General features: G+C 35.8%; 1 protein-coding gene across 4 annotated transcripts in view; it reads right to left on the bottom strand.

The window, feature by feature from the left end:
- The window catches only part of LIMA1 (LIM domain and actin binding 1), a 70,607-nt gene that overhangs the window by 46,305 nt on the left and 11,206 nt on the right, over positions 1–13,096 (bottom strand). Inside the window, exon 1 of one of the 4 annotated variants that reach the window (XM_072972824.1) lies at positions 568–662. The exons of the other annotated variants lie outside the window; for them this stretch is intronic. The gene's annotated coding sequence lies outside the window, so the exon portion shown is untranslated. Of the gene's footprint in view, positions 1–567; positions 663–13,096 lie in introns of those variants that run through there. 4 annotated transcript variants of the gene reach the window in all.

Genomic DNA, 13,096 nt, shown 5'->3' with positions numbered 1-13,096 from the left:
ACAACCCAGGGGAAGTACAGTCGGCACCTCTGTAGAGTCAGGTCCAAATTAGGTTCTACCTACATCCAAGTTTCTTTTGGCAGCCTTCTCTCCCCAAGCTCTGCAGCACTGCCCACTTGGTGTTGGGGAGAGAGCTGAGGACACAGAATGGTATAATACAAAGAATGAGGACTTTAAGGGAAGATAGACTTTAAGAGTTGGTATAGTTCAGTCGTAGAGTGCATGCTTAGCATGTAGGAGGTCCTGGACACTAAAAAAAAAGAGACAGACTTCAGATGAAACAAAATTTTGTAACCCTGAACAAATTAATCTTTTCAGTTTTAGTTTCTTCACTGAAAAATGAGAATAATACCTACCTTTATAGGGTTTTTGATGTGGGTTTAAGGAAATAATACATTTAAAATATCAGGCATATTATAGTAGTATTAAGACCATTTTAAGTACAGTATATTAGTATTGGCTTCAAGTCAAAGAATACATAAAGCCATGCCCTTGAAATCTCTTAGACCCTATCCATTAACTGGATTATTTGGTTTTTGCCTCAGTCATTACCAAAGGAGTTCCAACCTTTGTCCAAAGAGGTGAGATTAGAAATGAGTCAATAGTTTCCTTATTTGAAGAGTGAACGATATAGAAGAAAGTACTCTTGCAGCTCTCTTGACAACCGCAGAGCCTAACTGATCTGGTAGAATGTATGGTTCATCAGGTACTGCCTCCAACAGCCTTGACAACAGCGGAACACACAGTGTGCTTAACCAACCACCCTGGGTTGCCATTTCACATTAAAAGTCCTGTGATGCAAAGTAAGTGATAAGCAACCCGAAAAGATCCCATTACTTTTCCATTTGGAGTACTTGTTCTTCCCAATAAAGCCTTGTCCGAAAACAATGTAGTTTTGTTGTTTTTGTTTATTTAAATCCCTATGTTGGAAGGCAACATAGAGCCCTCTATGGTAAGGTGTTAGAGACACATGTAGCTAACCGGCAGTCTTGGCCCCATCACTTAGAGCTGTGTGTCCTTGCCTAAAACTTAGACTTCTCATCCATAACAATAGTACTTACTTCATAGTACCTTTATGAGGAATAAATAAGATAAAGAAAAAAGATAAAGAATAAGCAAGCAATAAATGTTAGTTTTGTGTATTATCTCTTCTTCCTGGATAAAATAACCTTAATTCTACACATGTTCTTTGAAGTAAACCTGCATGTATCAAATTATGTATGATATTTGTCTATCTGCTTTTCAGTTTGTAACTGACAGACCCCAAAAAACATTGTCAGTCCTTTAACAAGAGAAAGATACAGCTGTTTATTCAGCTAAACTTAATTATGTAAAAACAATAAAGACCCCTTAAGCCAAGTCTAGGAAATACCAACTAACACTTTAAGACATTATTTGGTGGAGAAATGCAAATCAAAACTACAATGAGGTATCACCTCACACCAATTAGAATGGCCACCATTAAAAAGTTCACAAACGATAAACACTGGAGAGGGTGTGGAGAAAAGGAAACCCTCCTATACCATTGGTGAGACTAGTTTGGTACAGCCATTATGGAAAATAGTATGAAGATTCCTCAAAAAACTAAAAATAGACTTACCATATGATCTAGCAATTCCTGGGCATACATCTGGAGGGTACGCTAATTCGAAAAGATACATGCACCCCAATGTTCATAGCAACACTGTATACAATAGCAAAGACATAGAAGCAAACTAAATGTCCATTGACAGATGACTGGATAAAGAACCGGTGGTATGTTTATATAATGGAATACTACTCAGCCATAAAAGAATAAAATAATGCCATTTGCAGCAACATGGATGGACCTGGAGATTGTCGTTCTAAGTGAAGTAAGCCAGAAAGAGAAAGAAAAATACCATATCACGTCACTCATATGTGGAATCTAAAAAAATAAAAAAGAAGACACTAATGAACTTATCAATAAAAGAGAAACAGACTCACAGACATAGTAAACAAACTTATGGTTACTGGGGGAAAAGGGGTGGGAAGGGATAAATTGGGAATTTGAGATTTACAAATATTAACTACTACATATAAAATAAACAAGTTTATACTGTACAGCACAGAGAACTATATTCAATATCTTATAGCAACCTATAAAGAATATGAATATATGTATGTATATGTATGACTGAAACATTATGCTATACACCAGAAGTTGACACATTGTAAACTGACTATACTTCAATTTAAAAACAAATTTATTTTTTAAAAAAGACATTATTGGTACAATTATGCTTCTAATGTAAGTACAGGTATAAATGTCAGTTCTACAGAGATCAATTTCAAGATCAAAAAAAAAAAAAAAACCAGAAGACTTGTTCTCGTATTTGTTCATTAAAGAAGGAAAAGAATTAATTATCTGAGGGACTAAGTGTGATTTTTTTTTTAAAAAAAGGAGTTTAATTCCCAAGTCTAATTCCATGTTGTTGATTACTCTCGGCCAGAAAGCCAAAGAAAGTCAGAACATCTATCTCGGTATAAGGTAACAATAAGCACACTTTATACTCAAGGAATGAATTGGCTCGCACCCTGACTGCATCTTTATAGAAGCATACTATTATTTATTTGGGGGGGTAGTAATTATTTTATTTGTTGTATTATTTTTTTTTTAAATGGAGGTACTGGGCATTGAACCCAGGACCTCATAAATGCCAGGCACACACTCTACCACAAAGGTATGCCCTCCCCACCATGTTATTTCTTAATAATATGATAAACACTCTAAGAAACTGATAAAGGTGAGAATTGATACATGATTTTTGATAGACTCTGGTACCAGGTTACTGGGTAAATACTTCCTATAAGGTGTAGAGAGAAGGCCCTGCCCAAAGAGTGTACATAGTCTATTGGGCTTGCCAGTGTACACAAATAATGACAGCACAAGGCAATGCATGGTCAAGGAGTGCAGGATCTGATTTTCTGGCATGGTGGGAGGGAAGGGAAGAGACACTGGATTGACTTGGGACTCAAAGAACCAGCAGAATTTCAACAAGTAAGGGCAGAAGGAGGAAAGTACATCTCAGATAGAGGGAACAGCATTTCACTGCTAGGGAACTGAAACAGCAAAAGGTACTTCAACGGAGTTAGATTCTAGCTGCAAGAGAAGTCGAAGATAAAACGGAAAGAGAATGAGGCCAGATTGGGAAAAGCCCTGAAAATCATGCTAAGGAGTTTGAGCCATATTTCAATAGTGGAAAGAACTCACCTGTGGGAAAGCAGAGATGGGGTGTAGTCTTTTTTGTTGCTGTTATTAACAGAAGTACTGGGGATTGAACCCAGGACATAGTGCATGCTAAGCATGTGCTCTAACACTGAATTATAGCCCCCTACCCACTGAGGTGTAGTCTTAACATGCCACTTCCTAGCACATGTGTGACCCTTATGGCATATTCAGAAAAGAAAAAATTTCCCTGAGCCTCAATATCCACATCTGTAAGAAAAGAACTTTATGGTGGATTACTCAGTCTCAATGATGGAACACTGAGAGTTTCTGAAAAAGCAAGTACCATAATGAGAGCCATGTTTTAAAAGCTGATTCTACAGCAGTGTATAATTTGATCAGAGGGGAAAAAATTGAAGTCTAAATCACTAGTCAAGAAGATTTGAAAACTGTCTAAGTGAAAGGTAGTCAAGGTTTAAATTAGAATAGGTGGGAATGGAAAAGCGGGAAGAAAGAATTCAGAGTTCTTAGAATAAAATGGACTTCAGGTGAGAGAAGGAATCAAAGCTGGCATCATCAAACTTGAATGATCAGGAGGCTATTGATGACATTAACAGAGAGTAAATAGAGGAAGAAGAGGGGAAATGATGAGTTTTGCTTTACATATGTTGAGATATACACATCAGCATGAAAAGTCCTAGTGACACACAATAGGAAGCCAAAAGGTTAAAAATCAGTCTCTTAGAAGGAAATGAACATTTTAAAACATCTTCTCTTGCAAAGCATATATCTCATTTAATCCTCACAACTACTTTTTTTAAAATTTGGTTACAAATTTTATTTCTTTTAACAGAGAAGTCCCAAGATTAACAAAGATAAAGTATACAATTTTTTTTTACAAATAATTTTAAAATCAAGTGGCATAACTTACAAAGCTGCAAATCTGGTGATGCAAAAGAAGCTGAAGTCAATTATTACTTTAGAAAAAGATTATCAATTATTTCTTTTTAATTTTTTTTTGGTAAACAAAGTTTTTCTAGAAAGAGCAACTCATTGAGAGATAAAACCATTTTAAAATTTACATATATGTACTGCTCATTGTTTCTAGGAACAGTTTAGAGCTTTAGCTTTTTAAACTTACATAGTTATCAAAGGAATAAAACCAAAGTCAACCACAAAATAAGAATCAACAGAATACAGTAACCCAATCATAAAGGACAATCAAATGTGCTTACACATATTCAAGCAACCAATCATCATCTAAGTTATAAATAATAAGTAGTTCATTTGTGTACTTTTATTTAGATTCCATATATAAGTGATATTATATGACATTTTCTCTTTCTGGCTTACTTCACTTAGAATAACGATCTTTAGGTCCACCTATGTTGCTGCAAATGGCATGATTTCATTCTTTTTTATGGCTGAGTAGTATTCCATTGTATAAATAAACCACATCTTCTTTATGCAGTCATCTGTTGATGGACATTTGGGCTGTTTCCATGTTTTGGCTATTGTATGCAGTGCTGCCATGAACACTGAGGTACATGTGTCTTTTTAAATTATATTTTTCTCTGGATATATGCCCAGGAGTGGGATTGCTGGATCATATGGTAAGTCTATTTTTAGTTTTTTAGGGAACCTCCATACTGCCCTCCACAGACCTCACAACTACTTTAAAAGATTGGTTTTATTACCTTGTAGTTATGATGAAGAAACTGAGATTCAGAGATATTATAACTTTACAATGATCATGTAGCTAAGTAGCAGAGTTGGGATTCAAATCCATATTGTTTGATTCCAAAGTCAGTTTTCTTTCCATGACAAGTATGAGTAATGATTAAAACCACTTTAAGCCAAGAGACAAAGTTGGGCAGCAAAATCCCTGAACCCACCTAGCTGCAAATCTACACAAATTATCTTTTAATAAAAGTGTAGCAGCAAGTATCTTCCCAGAATGGTTAGCATCAGAGATGATAATAGTTCTTTGAGAGAAACTTAGTTACCTTGTGCCTGCTTGAAATACTCTCCACTGTGAATATCTAGCTTTCAGGGGCTCGCATTAAATGTGTGATGTCTCTCCCATTTACCTGCTCTCTCTGAGATGAGAGGTCCATTCTCAGACTTTAGGACAGTTTTCTTAATCTTAGAAATCTTGTAAAGAGTGAAAAGGGCATGTACAACACCCAGAAAGGCCCTTCCAGAAGGACGTATTCAGTCTGGGCCACAAGATCCTTGAATATTTTTTCCAAAGGCCGGGTAGACTTAAAGATCCAATCCATTACCTTGTAATATACAAATAATAGCAGCTATCGGGCACTTACTAACTCTAATCCTTACAACAACCCTGGAGATAGAATATTTCCATTTTAAAAAATGTGGTTTATTGAGGTGGAATAATTTGCCTAAGGTCACATAGCTAACATATGGTCCAGGCTGAATCCAGTGTTCAGACTCTAAAACCCAAGTTTCAACTGTGAAGGAAGAATTGCTGGATTGGTTGACAGCTTTGTGCAAGAGTTAACGGGAATGGATATAACAAAAATAACTAAGATTTTTAGCCTCAGAGACTGACAGGACAGTGGTATAGCAAATAACAATGGGTTACATAGAAAGGGGAACTACTTGCTAAGAGAAAGATGCCTTCAGTTTTAGATACATATGGCGGAGTTTTACACCAAGAGAGAAGCTTAGAAATCAAGTAACGAAATGTCCCCTTTTAAAGTAAGGGAATTAAGCCATGTAAACATCCAATAATTTTCCCAAACTTACCAGCTAGTCAGAATGAGAGCCAGAGTTATTTCCAGTCCAAAGTTCTTTTATCACACCAGGTAGGCTAAGGTAAAACAGCTAAACCCCTATGGGTGACATAAAGCCTGGATATAAAGATTTCTGGAATAAAGGTCCTTGAACGTATAAGGGCTGGGCAATGACTCACTGGGAGAATTTGGCCCCAGGTGTTCACTTCCTCAAGATACTGCTTAGGGTGAGGCCTGTAGCTGCTCAGGAAACCTACTCTAATAAATTCATTCACAGCCTTACCTATCCAAGCAAACTGTCTCCCAAAAACAAGGCTGGGACGAAAGCAAATGCGCCGCCACTAATAAAATCCTGCTCTTATAAATCCACTCTCAGTCATACCATTCTTGCTTTTTATTTATTTATTTTATTTTTTTCCGGCTCCTGAGATGGTTGCTTGTGCAAGAGGCATAGTTGCCTAAACAAAGCCTCAAAGTAAAGAACAAAGCACAAACTCACTTGTTAAGAGAAAATGTTGTCTTTTAGAAATAAATTGTAGACTTAGTTAAAAGGAAAAAAAATTAAGCTAAAACACTTCAAGGTGCAAAGGGAAATTTTAAACAAAAGTAACATGAAATGTGTTGCCACGATTTGTTTAGAATATAAACTCCATTTATTTCTAAGGGTATATTTTTGTACAAAATTTTTTAAAGTGTGTGAGTTTAGTCACTATTTTTTCTCCTTTATAATTCATAAATATTTGGAGGCAGATGCTTTAATCCTATTCCTCCTTAAACTTTTACTCACTAATTTTAGCATTCATGGAGGGATCCTGCCTTCAGCAATTCCTGTGGTGTTCTAATTGTGATTTTCTATTGCTCTCATTCCTTCTACATTTATTATTCTTCTGTAAGGAAGAATTATTCTTTCTCCCTCACTTATTTATTCAATCATTTGATTATATTAGTATAGGTTCACAGATATTTATTTTATTCTCTGGATTATGATAATTCCTGGATTATTTTATTTTGTTGCTGAAATTGTTCTATCTTTGGCCAGTTGGAGCTCTTTTAGTTTGGCTCCCATGTCCTTTCAACATGCCACCAATTTTTTTTTTTAAGCACTTCTTCACTTTCTAGCTCTATGAGATATTCCAGATTCATATTGTATTTGCTCTGCCCCAGCCCTGAAGTCAACCACTTCTCCAAGGAGCCCTGGTTCCTTTTATTGGAGAAACCAAGACCCGGGCACTAGGTATACTCACTGCTATTGAAATGTCACTGCTTCTAGGCTCATTTAGGGGACAGAACCAAGAAATACATGTATGTATATTAACATATATGTATATTTCTATATCTACCTATGTGTATATTTATATTTATATACAGATCTCTAAATAGATACGTATTTTATGCTATAAATTCATAGTGATACTTTTGCCTCCAGTCTAACATCACAAGATTAACTCTAGTATTCTCTTTTATTCATTTGTAACTTCTTTCTCTGATAGTGAGATGTCTAATTCCATAAAATTTTGACATGAAAAGAGATTTAGAATTTCCAAAGTTATCCCATTGCCAGTTTCTACTCCCTTGATACACCATATATTTTTTCATTCTACTTGGAATGCTGTCCCTTCCTCAATATACTCACCTTTCAAGACTCCAGTGAAAAGACTACCTCCTCAAAGAGCCCTTTCCTGAACTGCCCCAGCCTTATTCCCAATCAGCACAGGTCAATTCCTCTGCCTTTAATAATCTGATAAATCATACTGGATAGAAGGATCCCTGAGATGAGAGGACAGATTTACTTTGCCTCTTGCCCTCCTAATACCTAGTATATCGCTTTTTAAACAGAAGAAACTGTATAAACATGCCTTGAATAGAATTGCATGAAGGTTTAAATTTTATCTAAAACATTATCAGTACAAAAAATGAATGTTTATTATGTAGTCCTAAGACTAGGTGTTGAGAAAGTAAAAACCATTTTGCGGAACTGTGAATTAGTCAGGAATTTTAGCTTCTTCAAACTCTGAGATAAACTCAAATGACATGAAAAAGTAGAGCCACTGAATAACTTCAAGTGCTATACATAAAAGACTCACTATTATTCAGCAATATGATGACAGACAAGTCTGTAGCATGTTAGAATCATCATTGCTACTGTTCTTGGAAGAGCTTTGCCAAGTCTCTGTGGGTTTTGAACACATATCCTACCTAGACAATAGGGAAATTGTAACAATGACCAAATTCTCAGGGGTCAACAGGGATGTAGATATTTGCATCAGGACAGAGTCACTTAAATAATATTTTGCTTCTCTTTTTTTTTTAATCTCTTCTTAAGGATATTTTGTTCTTTAAAACCCTAAGATCCAGGGCAAGAGTAATAAAAAAAAGAAGTTATATTAACTAAGAAGCAATTTCATTTCTGGAGACTGCTCACCAAAGAATCTGAACAACCTTGACTGGGCACTTACAAACATTCACTCTTAGCAATTCACATTTTACCATTCCAGAGATGAAAGAAGATGAAAAGAAAGTACCCTCAGATACAATCTTCCCACCTGCCTAGCCTACGTCAGAAGAAAAATAAGTGTCACGATAGTCCATCTGAACTCCTGATCTTTCTTCCCCAGAACCTAACTTTGCCTCCACATCTCACTTTGCCCTAAAAACAAGCTCACATTTTTGGGGTGTATGTGTGTGCACCTGAAGTTTATATGTATGGATTAAAGAAATAATCCTTTTTCTCTTAAGCCCTTTCCCCTCTCAAATCACCACCTTACCTCGTTCCTATCTATACAACCAAACCTTAGTCTCCAGGTCCTCATTGTTTCTTTCCACTTCTTCATCTTCCAAAAATCTCTCAGCCCACTTGGGTCTGGCTTCCACTCCCACTATTCTACTGAAATCATTCTCCTGAAGATCTCTTATGATCAAATCCAAGGACCATGTCTCAATTTTATCATTCTCTATTGCCATTTGAGTTGCTTAGTCCCTCATTTTTGAAATTGTATTTTCCCTTGTTTTTTCTTAAATGAAACTCTCCTGCTTCCTTTCCCACCTTTTAAACCATTCATAAATTTCCCCTGGAATCCTCCCTCCCTCCACTCATCCCTGCTCCTAGGCATTACTCAAGGGTCAGAATCTCTCCTCTCTCTGGGTAAGCTCACCTATGCTCAAGTCATCAACGGTCACTTAGACCAAATGACTCCCAAAGCTGTATCATAAACTCTAAACTTCATTACAGTCCTAGAATTTCCATTGCATGATGGATATAGCTTCATATGGCACATAGATACACAACATAATACAGCCCAAGTCATATGTATCATCCTCTCACCTTTACTCTTCAAATTAAATTTATTTAACCAGAAATAATTTTGCTCCAAAGATGAGCTGGCATATGAATTTTCACTTACATCAAATAAAATAATACAGCACGAAAGACAGGATGATAGTAACAAAATATGTACAAGGTTTGAAGTCAAAAAGAGGACTTTCAGGTTCTCACTGTGCATCTTTTGAATTGTCAAAGAAGGAAGCCAACAGGCATGGGCTTTAATCTTTAATCTGCCACTAATTAGCATTATCATCTGCTGAACAAGTCATCTCTTGGGGCCTCAATTTCCTTTTGTGCAAAATAGCCTAGAGTTTTTCTAACTGCAGGTCACAATTAGTGAGTTGTGAAATCAATTTTAGTGAACCAGAACCAGTATGTTTGTGTTAATGAAAAAATGTAATGATACAGAAAATGTTAGAGTGTATCATATATAGTGTAGGTAAATATTCTTTTTTTTTAGGTAAATATTCTTTTATAAAGCTTTTGTTTTCGTTTGTGTGTGTATAAACTGGGTAAGAATGTAAAATTTTTCTTACTGTGGCATGAGGTTAAAAAAATTATAGCTTGCCAAGTGTTGGCAAGGATGTAGAGAAACTGAAACCCTCATACATTGCTGATGGGAATGTAAAATGGTGCAGTTGCTTTGGAAGAGAGGTGGCAGTTCCTCAAAAGGTTTTGAACACATAATTATCATATGACCGGCAATTCCACTCCTAGGTATGCATGTGTAGGCATATGTATCTCCAAGAGAAATGAAAACACATGTCCACATGTAATCTTGTACATTATTCACAACAGCATAACCAAAAGTGGAAACATCCCAAATGTTCATCAACTGATGAACATGTAAACAAAATGTGGTTTATCCTATAAAGGTGTATTATTCAGCCATGAAGAGGAATGACATACTGACACATGCTACAACATGGGTGAATCTTGAAAAAATTATACTAAGTGAAAGAAAGTAGTCACAATAGGTTATATACTGTATGATTCCACTACATGAGATGTCTAGAATAGGCAAGCCTATAGAAACAGAAAGTAGATTAGTGGTTGTCTAGCACTTAAGGGTGGGGGAGAAGGGACTGGCTGCTAATGGGTATGGGTTTTTTTGGGGAGGTAATGAAAACTGATTGTGGTAATGGCTGCACAATTCTGTCAATGTATTACAAACCACTGAACTGCAGTTAAAATAGGTAAATTGTAAGGTATATGAATTATATTTCAATAAAACTGTTACTTAAAAAATTATAGTCAGGGGATGGGTATAGCCCAAATGGTAGAGCACATGCTTAGCATACACAAGATCCTAGGTTCAATCTCCAGTACCTCCTCTAAAAATAAATAAATAAGTAAACCTAACCACCTCCCTCCAACCCCAAATAAATAAATAATAATAATAAATTATAGTTTGAAAGTCACTAGACTAAACAATAGATGATCACTGAGGTCCCTGAGAATTCTCAGTGTGCCCCCCCAAAACAGGACTCACTTCACCCATCCTCACACAATGGTTATTTGGAGGCAGGGCAGATCATGAAAACACATTTGACTCCAACCAGATGCAGGGTGACCTCTATGTACTACTCTTTTCTTCTGTGTAAAGTGAGGATGATAACCTACCCTACGGGGTTATTCTAAAAATAAAAGGAGATAATAAATGCATACTGTACCCGGCATGTTGCTTGAGGTCAGAGCCAGATCATGTCAGTCTTTGTAGACCTCTGTGTCTAAGACATATTAAATAAACGTTGTTCTATGGGAAAGTATAAACTGGGAGGTGGGGATTTGCAGATACGAACTATACATAAAACAGATAAACAATAAGGTCCAACTGTATAGTGTATGGAACTATACTCAATACCCTGTAATGGTGTATATTGAAAAAGAATATGAAAAGGAATGTATATATATGTATACATGCTGTACACCAGAAATTAACGCAACATTGTAAATCGATTTTAATTCAGTAAAAGAAAAAAATCATTAAAAGCAATCTTCTAATTCCAAACCTCCCCCCGCCCTCCAAAAAAACCCCCATTATTCTAAAGGTTTAGTTAACAGGACATATATTTGGGCTTAGCTTAGTTTACATATCATACTGTCTTCACAAGGCCCATGTCATAAGGCTCTGATAAAAAATAATTTATAAATAAACTTTTGCTTCAGCTGTTTGACTTCATTTAGTGCAAAAATTACTCTCTTTATAATGTTGTATAATGGAGTTGAGAAGAAATGAGTGGTTTCTTTAAAACACTGAAATTCTAATTTCATAATTATTAGAAAAACTACCCATCTTTTCTTAAATGTTTGTTGTAGGCACTTTGAGCAATTACTTTTTAAAATTTCTATTCAGAAGTCAAATTATACATTAATCACTTTTTTAGTGTAAATGCAACTAAACTACAAAAAAGATTAAGTCCATATATAAATGCTGGACCTTCCTAAGGCCCTTGAGAAGTTAAACTTTGTTTAATTTAGTCAGTGGTTTTCAAAAGCAGCTCCAGCAGCCAAGGTAGAATCCATCAGCGTCCCTCCCATCTCCCCACACCACCACCTTCCTTCACCCTCCTCCTTCCTCCTTCCTCTCCTCTGTGGTCTCAATCATCACTCCAAGCTGCCATTATATTCACTGTCTAGCTTCCTTGGTCAGAGTAAATTGGTCAAGGTATGCACCTGCTCATCATAAACAATTAGGAGGAAATATACAATATACAAAATACAACTCTCTGCCATCTCTCGTCCACCCCTTCCCCCAAGCTGATCCTACTTCCCAAAGGTAACCTCTGTCATAGTTTAGAGTAAGGACTTTCCGATGTTGTCTATACATGATAATAATAGCAAACAGTATTATGCAGCAGTCACTGTTCTAAGCACTCTACACATGACCGCATCTTATCTTCACAACTACTTATGAGAAGGACAGTATGATGATGCCTATTTTAGAAATGAGAACCGAAGCACAGAGAAGTTAACACATGCCACACAAGAACACACTTTTTAAAAAAATTACAACAGTTTTTACGTTAATGTGCTGTTCAGCAATTATTTATTTCCTCTTGGACATCTTCCCACATTGGGATGTAGATATGCATGTCAGCCTTTCAGCAGCACACACTATTTCACTCTGCAACAGTCTATAGCTTATTTATGAGGCCCCCATCAATGAACTTTTAGGTTGTTTTAGGTTCTTTCATTATCAAGAACAAGACTACAATGTACATGCTTCTACTACTGCCTACTTGGAGGTGTGCATCTACGGTATAAACTCCTAAGAAACAGCATTTCCAGTTCAAAAGACCTGTGTATTAAAATTTTTAATAGACATCTTCAAATGTTCCTCAAAAAAGTTGCATCAATTTATATATTTTTGCATCAATTCATATTTGAGCCATTAGCTATATGAGAAATTCTATTCTCCATATCCTTATCAATATTGGGCATTATTAATCATTTTCATTTTTTCCAATCTGCTAGATATGTAGAAAATAGTATGTTATTATTCTATCTTTTATTCTTTTAATTATAAGGAGGTTGAATGTATTTTTAAATGTATATTGGCCACTTAATGCATTTACTTTGTGAAACTACATGTATTTTTTAAATGTCATTTATAAATTGTTTATTATCTCTACAACTTAATTACTTTTTAAATTTGTACAAAGACCTTCTGAATATCATGTGTAACTCCTTGCACAATTCAAATTGCCTCTCACAGCAGCTGTCTTTCCTGGTATCTGATTCCTATTCAGATCTCATTAATATTCTTTCCAAATAGAAATGTTGCTTGACTATACAGATAAGATGCTCGTTTCCATAGAGTCCTCT

This window comes from Vicugna pacos, chromosome 12 (genome assembly GCF_048564905.1).
Source record: "Vicugna pacos chromosome 12, VicPac4, whole genome shotgun sequence".
Taxonomy (NCBI): domain Eukaryota; kingdom Metazoa; phylum Chordata; class Mammalia; order Artiodactyla; family Camelidae; genus Vicugna; species Vicugna pacos.
Note: the sequence above shows the minus strand (reverse complement) of the source record. Positions and strands in the feature narration are given on the sequence as shown.